The 13,949-nt window shown below is 52.5% G+C and overlaps 1 protein-coding gene across 1 annotated transcript in view; it reads right to left on the bottom strand.

The window, feature by feature from the left end:
- The window catches only part of LOC144506118 (dnaJ homolog subfamily C member 15-like), a 37,401-nt gene that overhangs the window by 17,311 nt on the left and 6,141 nt on the right, over window positions 1–13,949 (bottom strand). The window lies entirely within an intron of this gene.

Genomic DNA, 13,949 nt, shown 5'->3' with positions numbered 1-13,949 from the left:
ACAGTTCCGGCCCTTTTGTCCCAGTCAGTCGAAACTATCAATGATCAGAAACTGTTTTGTGTGAGAGAATCACTGGTTCAGGTTTTAAAAAGGGACAAGCAAGCTCTGGTCTCTCTTTCCTTTCTCTTCGGACCAGCATGGCAGCACCCTCCACTCTCTTCTCCTGTTCCTGCCTCTCGTTCGTCTCCAGCACGCAGCCCGAAGCCCACTGAGCAATTTAAACTAGGATTATGAGTACCCTCCGGTAATTCGCGAAGTTCCCGAGATCATCATAGTGGATGAGGCTTTGGGGAAAGGGGGGGCTTTTGCATGCACCTTTCATAGTTTAAGACACTGGTAAACTTGTGTAAATTAAGCATTCCGTTGTGCCCATTTTAGTATTCCTTCCATAGCTATAGTCTTATAGAGCATAAGGCATGGTGTGTTGTTTTCCTGGTGTTTGGTGATTGACCTTGATGTTTTAACAAATATATATATATATCTTTGACTTCCATTGGAGTCCGTTTTGGTCTTTTCAATTTCTCACCAATGATCTCTGACTAAGTCACAATATTAAATATCCCTCACCATAATTCCGGAGCCTAGAACTGAGGGTATCCTGGGCGCTTCGAAACCGCCCACTCAGGAAAGGCTGCCAGGTAGTGGATAGGCAGCAGTTTCCTTTTCTCTCCCTTGGGAGCGCTACTCTAGTGAAGTAGACGCAAGGTGGCCGTTGTTCCATCGGCGAGAGAGAGAATCACTCGGGCATTGGTGGGGTTTGGGTAACGGAGAACCAAACCTAAAATAAGCCCAGTGGAGTTAAAAAGGGGATCCCGCTACAATGGCGACCGCGACAGGACTCCGGTAGTCTGGAATATGTGACTTGTCAGAGGGGGTGAGGGAATGAAGCAAAATGGAGGAGAGAATCTCCTCATATCTGTGGAAAAAGGTCAACCTCACCAAAACGTGGGTATTAGCACTAATCAATGCAGAGCAGCCCGTAATGGCTCCGGCTGCATGGACAGAGAGCAAGGAATACACTAAAGGGTTGGAAAAGGCAGTTTGGCTAGCCTGCCTGTCCCAGCAGGTAGCCAAAATGGAAAGGAGAATTGCTGTTCTGGAGGAAGAGTTGAGCAAAGTTAGGGCCAGCGCGGGGGACAGCGCTAGAGCAGAGGAACAGTTATTTAATGAATTAACTGATGCGAGGCAGTGCATCCTACAAGCTAGCGAGTCACACCGATACGAAAAGGAATTCCTCCAATGCCAGGTAGTTGAGGCAAAGGAGAGGGAACGGAAGGCCCAGGAACTCCTGGCTCAAGGTGCGCAGAGGTACAAAGAGCTGGAAGGGAGGTTCAGGGACATCCAGGCAGCGTACAGGGTGGCTTGCGACGAGTTAGGTGACGGCGAGCATGGGCCGTGCCAGGCACGGATAGAAGAGCTGGAGGAGGCTCTGTCCAAGGTCAGGGGACGGGTGCACCTGGGAGGTCCAGGAGGGTCCCCTAGGGGCAGAGGGCTCCTCGCAGCGGATGATTCCCCGGGCGCTAAGGGGAATAGACCGCCTCCTGAGGCGCCGGAAACGTGTCCGGGTTGGCAGGTGGGATTCGGGCTGTCCAGAGAGGGGCAGGTCCAAGAGGGGTCAACGGGGTACCCCCAGGTGGCGGCGTGTCCGCCGGGTATAGCGCACCATTCCTTTGGGAAAGGGAACAGACCGCTGCCTGAGATGCCGGTAATGTGTCCGGGTCAGCAGGTAGGGTTCGGGACGTCCAGGGAGGGAAGGGTCCAAGGGGGGTCAGTGGAGTATCCCCAGGTTGTGGTGTCTCCGACATGGGTAGCACACCCCGGAGTGGTGGGGCTACCGAGCATGGAGGGAGAGCCGGATGCCGATGAGGCAGGGGGGCAACAGCCCCAGGTGGGGCAGATGTGCCCGGTTAGACAAAGAAAGTATGGTCCCCCAGTGGGAGGGGACGCAAGGGGACCGATAGAGAGCGATATAATAATTCCCCATGGGGCACATGTGCTCAGGGAGATGGTAACCCACATCCCAAGACTGACTCGGGCGGGAGACCCGTCGTTACATTTTATGGAGGTGCAACAGGCAGCCAACATAAATGATTGTGATGAGGTGGAACGGGTGAAACTACTGCTGATGACCCTGGATTCCTATTTATGTAAGGCAGTGACCTCCAGGGAAGGGGGAAGACCTGCCACATGGGTAGCGGCACAGACAGCGGTTCTGGAGGCCATGGGGTTAAATCAGGGTAGTCCCTTCACGAGGGTGTGGGAGACAAAGCAGCAAGTCGCAGAGTCCCCGGACATGTTCGCAGACAGGCTGTGGACGGTGTATGAGGGAGCGTGTGGGACTCCCTTAGACAGGCAAAATCTGGACGAGAGGACAGCCCACTGGCTGAAGACTCTTGTGGCTAACTGCCTTCCGCGAGTTAGGGCAAAGGCCGAGCATTGGTTCGACCCGCTGGACCCCAACCTTAACGAGGCGGAGGTAATAAGAAAGCTCACCCTTGCGTATCGCAACGGGGAGAGAAGTGAGGAAAAGCCCCATAAGGGCAAGGTGCATGAGGTCGCACTGGCACCCCTCCCTAGGAGGGAGTGGAAGCAGGAAGGCAGCCGGGCCTCAGACCAGAGGCCGGTGTGCTACGGGTGTGGGAAGCCCAGGCACTTCAGGAGGGAGTGTAGGAACCCAAGCAGGGAGAAAAGGGCTCCCATGAAAAAGACACCACCCCGGTGGTAGGAGCACTTACCCCGGAGATGATCGATGTAAAGGATCTGCTGGCTTATCTGCAGACCAAGGCAACAGGGTCCTGGCAGGTAACGGTCGCATCAGGCCAGGGCCAGCCCACACCCGCACCACGACCTCCCTTATGACTGCCAGCAGGGCAGCCCACCTTCCTATGTCCATTAGAGTATGGCGAATGCGGGAGACCCTGGGTCAGGATGGAGGTCCAGGATGTGGCGGGAGTTACCTACTGGACACAGGTGCTTCCAGTACCATTGTCCACACGGACAATCCCCGAACATCCCCTCTATCCAGCAGGGCGCCCTACAGTCTTGTCGGCTTCACGGGAAACGAGAAGACTGGTTTTTTCTCTGTTCCCCTGTCCATCAGGTTGGGGACACTCCAGGCGCGGTGGAAATGCGTCCTGATGAGATGGGAGCAGGAGGGAAAGGGGATCCTAGGCGCCGATTTTATAGTGGCTCATCAGGTCTTGGTGGACCTGAGGAACCACTGTTTGTGGGGCATAGCAGGGGAAGGGGCTGAGAAGGAGGTCATGGTCATAGAGAGGGCACAAGAAAGGGGGGCTTTGTGTGTAGTGAAACCCAAGGAGGGGTATGATTTGGAAGCCATGGTAGGGAATACCTCGGAGGAATATGGGGGGTATGTCCGGAAGAATTTGGCCGCCTTTGCGACCCACAAGCACGATTGCGGGAGGGTCACTGGGACAGAGGTCAGGATAGATGGAGACCCCATGTCCCGACCCCAGAAACAGTATAGTTTCCCCCGGGAAGCGGAGGCAGATTTAGAGGTGGCCCTAAATTCACTGGTAAGGCAAGGCATTTTGAGGCCAATTGCTACACATGTGAACTCACCGCTCTGGCCGGTGAGGAAGCCAGATAATTCCTGGAGGGCCACAGTGGACTACAGAGTCCTTAATAAGAATATTCCGGCATGCGCCCCAACGGTAGCAGCGGTGGCGGACCTGTTAGGAGAAATTCCAGCGTCAGCCTCTGTTTTTACAGTGCTGGATATTTCGAATGGGTTTTGGTCCATCCCAGTCAGGCGGGAGGACCAGTATAAGTTCGCCTTCACGTTTAAGGGGCAGCAGTATACATGGAGCTGTCTCCCACAGGGTTTCCACAACAGCCCCCGCATTTTTCACCAGTGCATGGCCGAATGCCTGAAAGAGTTTAGTGAGCCCCACAGACTGGTCCAGTATGTGGACGATATACTACTGTTCACAGACAGTAGCGAGGAACATGGCCCCCTGGTAGACGAGTTGTTGGGGTTACTCCGTAAGGGAGGGTTAAAAGTTGACCCCAAGAAAGACCAAATCGGGTTGAGGGAGGTCAAGTTCCTGGGTTTAACCCTTAGGGCTGGGGAGAGAGGGATAGATGCGGCCAGGAAACAGGCAGCGCAGGAACTCCCTGTCCCGGTAGACGTTAGGGGGGTACGATCCTTTTTGGGAGTCACAGGCTATTGCCGTGACTTCATTGAAGATTACGCCGCGACTGCAGCGCCTCTGCTCAGGCTGCTGCACAAGGGGGTGGAATGGGAGTGGGACAGCAAGTGCGAGTCGGCATTCGTCCGACTCAAGGAGGACTTGCAAAAGGCCCCAGCTCTGGGAGCCATTGACCCCCAGGAGGAATTTTTCCTGGAGGTAGCAGCAGGCAGTGATAGCCTGAGCGCTGTACTCCTCCAGGAACGGCATGGCAAGCTTAGGCCCGTGGTGTATTCCTCCCGAGTTCTCACAGAAGTGGAGCGGGCATACTCCAACTGTGAACGGCACCTGCTAGCCACATACTGGGCGGTGAAGTGGGTGCAGGTTTTTATTACAATGGCACCCATCACCCTCCTGACTCATCACACCCCAACCCAAATGTTGTTAAACGGCCAGATTAAAGATGGCACGGTCAGTAGCGCCAGGATCACCCGTTAGACTCTCTTGTTGTCCGAAATGGCGCTATGGGTGAAGGGGCTGAGTGAGCCACAGCTCGCAGCCAACCTGGTGTACCCAGGGGAGCCACACCATTGTTCTGTAGAGGGGGTATGGGAGGTAGGTTTTGGTTTTCGGGCAGGGCTGCATCCCACGGGTAGGGAGATATACGTAGACGGATCCAGTTCCGTATCGAGGGGCATCAGATTCACGGGTTGTGGGATCTGGGACCCTGAAGCAGAGATAGCCCTGGCCCTCAAGCTCCCCCACATACTGAGCGCTCAGCAGGCAGAGCTGGCCACAGTGATGTATGTGGTCACACATCCGGAGCGTTTCCCCATTCCGTACACCATCTGCTCGGACAGCATGTTTACGTGCAACTCGTGCACGGAGTATCTGGTCCCGCCGAGGGTACACCTCCTCGGATGGGAAGCCCCTCGCCACAAAACCCCTATTTGAGAGGAGCGTGGCTGCTGTAGGAGAGGGCGGGGATAGGTACATCCATAAGGTTAAAGCCCACTCCAAGACAGAGCCACGGGGTGAGGGGAACCAGAGGGCAGACAGTCTGGCCAGAGAGGGGGCTAGGTACGGGGTAGAGTGGGATCCTTACGGGGAAGGACAAGTGGCAGCAGTCAAGGGACAGCCCCGGAGAGGGGATCCAAGAGTGACCTTGGCCCCAGACTTAGCCACTGTTCAGGCACAGGACCCCGAGTTGAAGACCGCCATAGCAGCCCTGGGTAGGCAGGAAAGGGTAGAGGGTCCTTATGGAGAGAAGGACATGACCTTAAAGGAAGGCATGCTCTTTAGAGGGGACCAGTGGATAGTGCCTTCCCAGCATAGGAGGGAATTCATAGAGGTAGCTCATGAGAGCCCGGGAGCAGGACACCCCGGTCCCGAGACCACCTGGCAGCGGGTAGAGAAGGTAGGATGGTGGCCTGGCCTCCGGGAGGACGTTCGCGACTTTTGTGCGAACTGTTTAGTGTGTGCCACGAATAACCCCGATCCCCAAAAGAGGAAGGTTTCGCTGGGGCACGTCCATAGGGTGGAGGGGCCCTGGCAGTCGGTACAGATCGACTATATTGGACCCCTTCCCACCGCCGCAGGGGGATACAAGTACTGCCTTGTATTAGTGGATGTGTTTTCGAAGTGGGTGGAAGCCTTCCCGTGCCGAACAGCCACCGCTGTAGGCACGGCCAAGATCCTAGTCAGGGAGGTGTTCTCCAGGTGGGGACTCCCGCAGTTTGTGGAGTCGGACCAGGGGAGTCATTTCACGGGGCAGGTCATGCAGGCGAACCTTAAGGTCCTGGGCATCAGGGCAAAATGGCAAGTGGCCTATAACCCCCAGTCCTCGGGTCCTGTAGAGAGGTTGAACCGCACCATTAAAGAGAGGTTGCGGAAAGAGACCGGCAACTCTCCTAACCGGTGGGTGGAAATTCTGCCTCTAGTACTCATAGGGATCCGGGCTAGTCAGTCCAGGAGTACATAATATTCCCCACACGAGCTCATGACCGGGCGAGTCATGAGGACTCCGATTCATGTCATGGTACCTGCCCTGACAGAGGGACAGCTCAGGGAGGTCAATAGGGATAAGTTCGCAAAACAGCTGTTGGAACAGCTGAAGCAGGTTCACTGGCAGGCAGCCAGTAACATGGGGGCCCAGCACCGCAGAAACAGGCTGCTGCTGGAGCCCAGCACAACTCATGAGTGGGCCATAGGAGAGCAGGTGATGGTCCGCAATTTTGCGCGGGTGGGGACCTTCGAGCCACTGTACGCGGGGCTGTACAGTATAGTGGACAAGGCCAGCCCCATGGTATATGCTGTCCAGCTCCCCCGTAAGTTGAAATGGTTTCATGTAAACCAATGCAAGCTCTTCGACCCCACCAGGGCCGGGAAGAGCAAGAAGGGAGTGAGGAAGGGGGTAGCAAGTGAGGAAGCCCCCGTAGAGGTGGAAACAGTAGGGGAAATACCCGACCCCACCGTTACCCAACAGGTGACAATGTGCTGTCCCAGCTGGGCAGCACCGGAGGTAGCGGCCGCAGTGCGGTTAATGGTGATACAAGCACCCAGCCCGGGTAATTTTAAACTACCCGAGCATCAGCTCACCAGCCGGGTCAACTGCCTCAGTGAGGCCGAAGTTAGGGAGGCAGAGGAGATGGAGCTATCACCTCTGGTATGGGAGTCAGGGAGGGGTCGTCGGAGCATCAGGGTCTCCAGACCCCCGGTAAGGTGGTCTCCCTCACACATGGCACTCGGGGCCCGACCCCGCAGCAAAAGGGCCCGGGTGGAAAGTAGAAGGCGTGGAGCACTACCAAGTGCGGCCACGGGTAGCCCAGTCTCCGCAGGGAATGGAGAGGGATTCCGGAAACCCTTGGGGGAAGGGGAGGCCAGGGGCAGTCAGGACCCTCGGCCCACGGAGGTCCGGACCGGACAGTCGGGCCAGGCAGACGACTGGCCTCAGCAGGGTGAGGATCAGTTTTAAGTTGGCCACCCGGAGACGGGTGGCGGTGTAAATAGATATAGGATTCACGTTCTGGTTGTTTTAGTAGTTTTCCGTGTAGATTATTCTGTGTATGTGATGTTTTCCGAATTGGGAACAGTAGTGTGGATGTCGGGAACTTCCACAGTTTAAGAATGGACGCAGGGCACTAGGACCCTGGGGAGCCAGGCTGCGAAATACAGTACCGCAGCCGGCAGCTTGTGAAATTGCACGGCGGCAATTTCAAAAGCGGTAACTGCAAGCGAGGAATACAATGGCGCCCTTCCGTGTGAAGTGGTTTCAGGAAGGGTGGACGGCAATGTGGAGGCAAGGAGGTCTTCTGTTTTGTTTTACAGATGGGTCGTCCTGCCATATGGATACTGAGTATAACAATGTGCCTGGAGATGTGCGAGACCCGCAGAGGGGAAATGGAGGAGTCGTTGGTATATGGGTGCTCTGGCGGCAGGGCACCCCTCGTAACTACCGGTCAGGGAGACCTGGTGGCCTCGGAGCAGGCACGCTACTCCCATGTGGGGAGGTGGCCTGGGTGGCTGGGGTCGAACTCGACCAGGTATCCCAGCCACCAGAGCTTCACATACGGAGAGGCCTCTGTACTCTGCAAAAAGATACAGGTGGCGACTGACCGGGTTAGGGTGACTGAGGGCAGGCGGGTGTGTTGAACCTGTAAGGGGGATGTTCCTTTGGGGAGGTGGCGGTGGCTCAGGAAGCTGAGCCCGGGCATGACGGATCGATCCTCGGAGTGGGAACAGCTGGACAATGATACCTACCGGACCATCACGGGGTCACCATGAGGGATTACTGTATGTTGGGAGAAGTGGTGGGCTTATGACCAGGGGATATATTTGTGCCTATGGGGGTCTGCCAGGGTATGTCCACAAGGGGCATCGATCACCTTCGTGAGGTGGTGGCAAGACTCCGGGGGCGGGATAAATTGGGACCGCGGTGGGAAGGGATGCGTAACTCCCTGGGCTGGGATGACTGTGAAAGCTACCGAACTGCTGGTTCAGGTAAAGAGACCCCTGCCCACGGCCCAACCGATCAACCCCCACAACTGTCCGACAACCACCAAGGGGCCCGAGAATGGCCTAGTGCTCGTCCCCACCAAGAAGGTATTGTACCAGGGGGTACCTTACGCTGTTGCCTCTGTTGTGTTAAATTTGACTGAAGTGCGTCTACCAGCATGGTGTCCTCGCGAGACAGAGCTATTATACCAGCCGTTGTTAAAAGATATATTATTAAATCGATCAAACCTCCACAGCCCGAACCGAACCTCGCCAGTTTAACAAAAACCGCTACTGTATCCCAATGCTGTGAAGTTTCTGTATATATATATATATATATGCGGTAACCCCTACGTTTGGGGGCCGCTGGTTTATTGCTGTACTTGGTGTATTTAATGTTTTTCCATCCCGCATATTGCAAGGGATTGTTGTAATGTACCTACCTATGTCACCTTTCTCTGTGTTGCTGTATATAAAAGGGGTGTAGCTCAGATTAAGGGGACTCTTCGGGTACATAGCTTCACGGAGCCGGCAGGGGTGCTTCTAGCTCTTGAGCCTGGAGGTGTTGCCTACCAACTTTGAAACGATACAGTCCGAGCAAGTCTGGATGTATCGTAGGGGCATCTGTAAGTTTTAGGGCAAATCCTCCATGATTAAAGAACCCAGGGGTAAGGAAAATGGCCGACTGGACGTCAGGAACCTTCACAGCCGCATGAATATGCAAGAGGTTGGGAACAACGAGAAGGTCGAGACAGGGATAATCTAATCAACAGGAAACAAAGGAGAAACCATGGCCAGCAGACAAGAAGTAAATCGCCCAGCAGCAGGACAATGAGAACAGAGATCATTCCATCCACAGATAACATCAATGATTCAGCTCGCTGATGGGATTCCAATCAGGATGACTCAGAGAACATTTAAAAGACATTAAAATGTCAATTAAGGGCGGTCCCGACAGTTCCGGCCCTTTTGTCCCAGTCAATCGAAACTATCAATGATCAGAAACTGTTTTGTGAGAGAATCACTGGTTCAGGTTTTAAAAAGGGACAAGCAAGCTCTGGTCTCTCTCTCTTTTCTCATATATATATATATATATATATATTTGACTTCCATTGGAGTCCGTTTTGATCTTTTCAATTTCTCACCAACGATCTCTGACTAAGTCCCAATATTAAATATCCCTTACCATAATTCCGGAGTTTAGAACTGAGGGTACCCTGGGCGCTTCGAAACCGCCCACTCAGGAAAGGCTGCCAGGTAGTGGATAGGCAGCAGTTTCCTTTTCTCTCTCTTGGGAGCGCTACTCTAGTGAAATAGACGCAAGGTGGCCGTTGTTCCATCGGTGAGAGAGAGAATCACTCGGGCATTGGTGGGGTTTGGGTAACGGAGAACCAAACCTAAAATAAGCCCAGTGGAGTTAAAAAGGGGATCCCGCTACACTGTAACATGTAACATTGAAAGCCACACATTCCTGAGTGTGCTGAGTTTCAGAAAGAAATTTCCTGGAGCTGTTTCTAAAATTGGCCACGAGGATCTTGGCGTTACTATTGATCAAGGACATTGGTTCATAAGATTATACCACATGCATAACTGAACACCAATTGCCAAATGTTTCCCTTGTATGTTTAGAGCCTGTAATAAGTCTTCGGAGGCAGAAGACCCTTCACCAAAATCTCCAACAGCAGTACACAGAGCGCTATCAGTTAGCAATCAACCCTCAGGAGTCCCAGAGGAGCTGACATTCCCAGTTAAATACAAGGAAAAGACTCCCTGATTGGCCCATCAATTCACTCCTTAATCAGGGAGCTCATATTCCAATAGGCCAACCTCAATGGCCTGATTGAAGTCATTACCCTCCCCCCCCCCTCAAAGTCTGCGGAATCCCCGTGGTCTGGGCGCTTCACAGGTCTGTTTCCGCGCCAGGTCTGGATCCTCCAATTCAGCATCCAATGCGGGAGGGGTATATCTTCTAGGCGCCCGCCTCTTCCGTCGTGAATGCCATAGGGTCGGTTCGCCCTCTTCCTCGGGTGGTAGGGAGACAGCTGCGGCTTCATTCACCCTTGTCCATCTCAGACTCTGAGGTTCTTTCCAAGGGTGCTGGAGAAGCGGGGCTTGTCACGAGGGACGACTCTCTTCGGTCCTTGGCCCGCTGGGCAGAGTCGGCTCTGGGACGGGCGATGAACTTGAGCCCTGCACCTGGTTTAGGTACTTTCTTAAGACAGCCTTTCCCACGTATTCCCCATAGGATACTGGTCCCGTCCTGGACTCGACCGTTCCCGTTATCCATACAGGACCATTTCATCTGCATCGAAATGCTTCTGTCAGCGACAGTTGTTGTGGCCTCTGCAATAGGCCTCTTGGTACTTCAAGCTGTCTGCTCATGAATAGTTCCACCGGTACTATTGCCGTGGTAGTGTTCCCCCTCCCACCTCCCCCATAGCAATATCCCATCTTCGATGGTGATCTGCTCTCTTCTGCTCCAATAGGGGTGAATTGTGGTTGGAACAGTCTTTCCAGTTTCCCTGTTAGTACCGGGTCCTTTTGTGACCACAGGCAGATGTTGTATGTAGCCACCGGGAGGGTGTCCAGAAAGTTCAGCGTCATCACCATTTCTTCTAATCTGGGTATCAACAGTGGGGTGTCTGGCAATGGTAGCATGCTTAGAGCATCGGCATTTGCCACTCGAGTTCCTGGCCGGTGCTCCAGCTGATACTGGAATGCTGCCAATAATAATGCCCAGCGCTGGATCCAGGCTGATGCTATTGGTGGCACCGTGTTGTCCTCTTTTAGCAAACCCAGCAACGGTTTATCATCAGTGACAATCGTGAATTTCCACCCATATAGGTACAGGTGGAATTTCTTTACCGCAAAAATTATGACCAGTCCTTCTTTTTCAATCTGGCAGTTCTTCCATTCTGCTATTGCTAGGGTCCTGGAGGCAAATTCTATTGGGTGTTCCTCTCCATTTTGCCAAATGTGTGTCAGAATCGCACCCACACCGTATGGAGACACGTCACAAGTGAGCACCAACTCTTTCCTGGGGTCATAATGCGCTAAAACATTTGCTGAGGAGACCTGTTGTTTGATTTTCTTAAAGGTCCGGTCTTGGCGGGCAGACCATTCGCAGGCTTGCCCCATTTTTAGTAGCTGATGTAGGGGATCCAAGATGGAGGCCCCATTTTGCATGAATTTCTCATAAAATGTCACCACCCTAAAAACGACCGTAACTCCAGGATTGTGGTGGGGGCCGGGGCATCTTTGATTGTCTGCACCCGATCCTCCAGAGAATGTAAGCCTGACTTATCGACTTTGTAACCCAGAAAGCTTACTTGCGGTACTAAGAAAACACATTTCTCCCTCTAAGTGCACACCTGCTGCTGAAAACCTTCTAAGGACTTCCTCCAGGTTCTGCAGGCATTCTGTCCTCATTTTCCCAGTGATAAGTCCAGGTAAATGGTGACCTGTGGTGACCCTTGTAGCATGTTCTCCATCGTTCCCTGAAATATCACACAGGTTGGCAATACCCCAAAGGGTAATCTTGTATACTGAAAAAGGCCCTTCAGTGTGGCGATTGTGGAAAATTTTTGCAAATCTTCTTCCAGTTTCAGCATTAGGTATGCGTGACTCATTGTCTAGTTTAGAGACAATAAGAGTCCTCCTGCCAGCTTTGCATATAGATCCGCAATCCAGGGAATTGGGTATTTATCAAGATGTGAGTATTGTCTGTTTGAAATCTCCACAAAGACGAACCGAGCCATCCGGCTTTAGAATAGGCACCATTCTGCAAACTGGACCCGTTTTATTATACCTTTGCACACCAATCCTTTGATTTCCATGTCCACCTTTTCCCTTAATGCGAACGGTACCGGCCGGGTCTTGCAAAACTTTGGGACTGCCTCCGGATCAACATGTAATGTCGTTTTTGCTCCTTTAATTGTTCCTAGTCCTTCTCTAAAGACACAAGAATGGGGATGACAAAAAAAAATCAGCCATGATTGAATGGCGGAGCAGACTCGATGGGCCGGATGGCCTAATTCTGCTCCTATGTCTTACAGTCTTAAAGACCTCCGGATAGTTGAGCAGGACTTCGCTCAGGCGACCATTTTCCAACTGAAAAATGTTTACCCAGTCTAGTTGGATCTCCCTCAGCCAATTCTGTCCCAATAGGCTTGGTCCCGAACCTTCCACTGCCAATGGTAGCCTAACCAGTGGGTTTCCATAAGCAACAGGCACATGGGTCGTGCCCAACACTCTCAGTGGTTCCCCTGTATAAGTCCTCAGTCATGCTGAAGTCTCAGTTAGGGATAGGGGTTGGAGTCCAATGCAAATTTTGGTGAACACTGTTTCCCCTACCACGGATACAGCTGCGCCTGTGTCGACCTCCATTAGTAATAGACATCCGTCCAGTCTTGCATTTAATAGGTTCAAATTTAGTCATTACTATGCAAAGTAGTTGTTCCTCGTCAGTGGTAGGTGGAGCTTCCACGGTGTGCATTCTCCTGTACCCAGGCCTACATGTCATTTTCCGAAATGTCGGTTTTGGAATTTTGTTTCTCCTCTCCGACTCTGGATGCTGGCAACAGTTGCAATATCTTTCCGGTCGGAATTCTGCAGGGGCTGCTGTCTATCTAATCCTAATTCGGCCTTGTCTGCGGGCAGATCTGGGTTCCCTTGTATGTGAATCCTTCCTGAGCATGGCTATATAGCTGCCTGCCCCGCAGGTGGAGGTCCCTTAACTCAGTTGCACTGGTGTGGGTGTCTACCTCCAACGGAATACCCTGCAACTCATGTACTCCGCTCGCTGCTTTTTACAAGGACAAAGCCAGCTGTAATGCTTGTTTGCAGTCCAGCTCAGCCTCTGCCAACAGACGTTTTTGTATGGTCATTTAATTGATCCCGCACACCAATCGGTCTCGGAACATCTCACTGAATGTCAATTCGAATTCGCAAGCCTCTGCTAATTGCCTTAATCTCATCAGGAAACAAGTGACTGGCTCCCCCGTCTCTCGGAAGGCTGAGTAAAACCGGTACCTTCGCAGGATCAGAGGTGGCTTAGGGTCATAATACTCTTTCGCTACGTCTGTCAATTCCTGGAAGGTTTTTGGTGTTCGGTGCCTCCAGAAAGGTTAAATCGCACGTAACAGCGAAAGCTGCTGGTCCACAAGTGGTCAGCAAAATAACCAGCTGATTTTCATCTGAGGCTATGTCATTAGCTCTGAAGAAATACCTCATCCGTTCTACATATTGGGCCCAGTCTTCCACGGCAGGGTCAAAAGCATCCAATTTCCCAAATAGAGGCATGTTTGCCAGGCAATGGCTTTCCCCCAACTTGTAGCAGCTGATCGCAAACAAGTTCCTTCGGGTAGTCTCTTTTTCCTCGTCACCACTGTAATGAGTCTTCGGAGGCAGAAATCCTTTCACCAAAATCCCTTTATTTACAATTCCAACAGCAGTTCACAGTGTGTATTCAGTCAGCAGTCTACCTTCAGAAAGTCCCAGAGGAACTCCTGGTAAATACAAGGAAGAGACTCCCTGATTGGCCCATCAATTGATTCCTTAATCAGAGAGTTCATATTCCAATAAGCCAACCTCAATGGCCTGATTGAAGTCATTACAGAGCCAGAGCAATATATTCAACTGATTCTCAGAGAGTAAGGAAAGAAACAATCCTTTAATTAAATTGATGAATGTTTGGCAGACCAAGTTGCTCTGATTGAACGCACTTCAGAGACTTCAGTACTTAGATAGATAGATACCCTACAGTGCAGAAAGAGGCCATTTGGCCCATCGAGTCTGCACTGACCA

This window comes from Mustelus asterias, chromosome 17 (genome assembly GCF_964213995.1).
Source record: "Mustelus asterias chromosome 17, sMusAst1.hap1.1, whole genome shotgun sequence".
NCBI classification, from domain to species: Eukaryota; Metazoa; Chordata; class Chondrichthyes; order Carcharhiniformes; family Triakidae; genus Mustelus; species Mustelus asterias.
This window is presented reverse-complemented; position numbering and strand designations above follow the sequence as displayed.